Genomic DNA, 2,515 nt, shown 5'->3' with positions numbered 1-2,515 from the left:
AATTGGGGCATATTAAAGATTAAAATAACAGACAACAATAATTGTTGATCTTTAAATATTAATGTATTTAGCAGCAGATTTCTTTGCATATTGTCTTTGTGTTATAAAATATTGTATAGGCCTATTATTTTGGATCAGTTCACCATTTTAACAGATGGATGCCACAACTCTCACTTATTCCACAAATCCAATATTGCATAAATGACATCTGCATCAATTGTCAAATAATTATTGCTAAAAAAATTTAATAAATACACTCTAAAAAAACCTGGGTTATTTTCAACACAGCACTGTGTCAAAAAAGGGTCGACATCACTCCTGTGAACTCAAACTGAGTGAGAGGAGGAGTAACGATGCACCAGAGGTTGAAGTGCTGCAAACTAAGTGCTCTTCCGCCATCAACATAAACTCCAACATCACCAAATACGATAAATGGATGCATTATCTAAATTAGCACCTCTACCGGCAGCAGGTAAAACTTAATATATTAGGGTATAAAATTATATTTTGGGGTATAATTTTGCTATGATGACATTTATTTGCCAGGATTTATTGTATTTTATTACACATTACACTATTCAGGCATTTAGGGCAAATACCCATTTAATTATTATATGATATAAACACAGCATACAAAACAGTCACAACTTTTCAAAAATGTACTTAAAATATACCAAGTGTAACAAGGTCAAATGATCGATTTATTTGAAGAAAAGATGCAAAAGTGATGACAATCCGCTATAAATATCAGATCCGGTCGTAAACTGATTCAAAAACTGGCGCATTGCTACGTCATCTATGATTGTGAAAAGGCATTGGCTTTCATTTGTCTCGTGACCAATCGCATCATTACGTCAGCTAAAAATGTGAAGCGCTATTGGCTCTTGTGACAGACTACGTCATGCTGGTTTATGTTTGAATGAGATCTGACTGTGCGTTTTAATCTCAGAGTTCTTCATTTAAATTAATCGTATGGCCTCAGTTCGCAAGGTTTGCAACGCAAATGGTTTGTAATACTTTAGTGTTTTATGCAATAAATACCTGACGTGTTGTGTTTTATATGGTTGAGAAGTGGTTGGGTTTTAGGGTGAGGGTGGGTTTGATGCTCCAAAATATCTTTAAAGCAACACTATGTAGTTTCCATGTAAAAATGACTTACAGCTCCCCCATGTGGTTGAAAAGCACAACAGTGCCTGGTATCAGAAACTCTTCTGCAGGCAGGGGGAGGGGCGGGGCTGTGTTTCCTACCCTCCACCGCCACTTTCAAAGTGTGCTTGTAGCAGCTAGGAGGCTGCTCAGGTTGCAGCAACAGTACAATTTGTCCAGTTAAAAGTTGTTCTATCTTTGAAATAATTTTAGAGACATTATTTAAAGGTAAAAAAACTACATAGTGTTGCTTTAAAACAATAAATGTTTATGAAACCGTTTCTAATTTTATAAATTCATAAAATTAAATGTCTTATCTGATGTATAAGGCAAAAAACTTAAAACGTAACAAAAGGTTGTATTGATAAGCTACTGCCGCTAGAGGACACTAATGCCTTAATAGGTCACTTTACGTCGTAATAAGGTGCTTGCAGAAACAACTTATGAGGTTGGATGACAGTTTCTCCACCATACAATTTAGTTCTCATTTTTTATCCAAAAAAATCGGCATGTTTTATTTTATGCCACCATACTTACTTGTGTAACTACTCATGTAACAGTCTTTAAATAGGGAAAACATGGAAGTATTTGGTGGCTTCTAAATTCATCCTTGTTTGGATCCTAAGGAATGAATGGGGCTAGGCTAAATGCTAACACATTCACGGCGCTCTGCAAAGATGAAATGCACGCATTGAATAAAGATAGGTATGTATTAATTTGTCCAAGTTAATGTAAGAACATAGTAAAATATTGAAAAACGGTGGTGTTTTCCTTTAAGTAAGCAATAAGGTACAAGAGGCTGTGTAATAGTGGAATAAGTCATGGTTAAAGGTCATTGTTAGGCATGACGCAAAGGGAGTTTACAATACAGCGGTAGCCTTGAGCACCTTATTACTTTTATAAAACGGTTACCACAAATATTAAAGAAAAAAATATGTATCAACGTAACTTTTATAAAATTAAATCTATCACTAAAATGCTTCCTTCCGCTGGAAAAATAGTCCCTTACCGACTGTCAACAGTGTTTCACATGTTTACATTGCTAAAGGTGGTTGCTGCGCAGTGATCCACAGAATCGTTTGGTGCAGTGGTCATAACTGATTTATTGTAAATAAAACACAGCTATTGACCAATTAGAACCAAGAAGTGAATATATTCAATAACTCACTTTAAATATACTTTTTCCTTTTCTTTGACTTGATCACACAGTGATGCTGAACTATGAAATTACATGTGTCTATTCTTAAATTGCAAAGATGTATTAAATGAAGATCCTGTTATCTGTTTGTGTGTAAACGATAAGGCATGATGTTGACTGAAGGTTCAGGAACATCCCAGAAAACAAACCTGCATGTTCAGACACAGCATC

This window comes from Misgurnus anguillicaudatus, chromosome 22 (assembly GCF_027580225.2).
Source record: "Misgurnus anguillicaudatus chromosome 22, ASM2758022v2, whole genome shotgun sequence".
Lineage (NCBI taxonomy): Eukaryota > Metazoa > Chordata > Actinopteri > Cypriniformes > Cobitidae > Misgurnus > Misgurnus anguillicaudatus.
Note: the sequence above shows the minus strand (reverse complement) of the source record.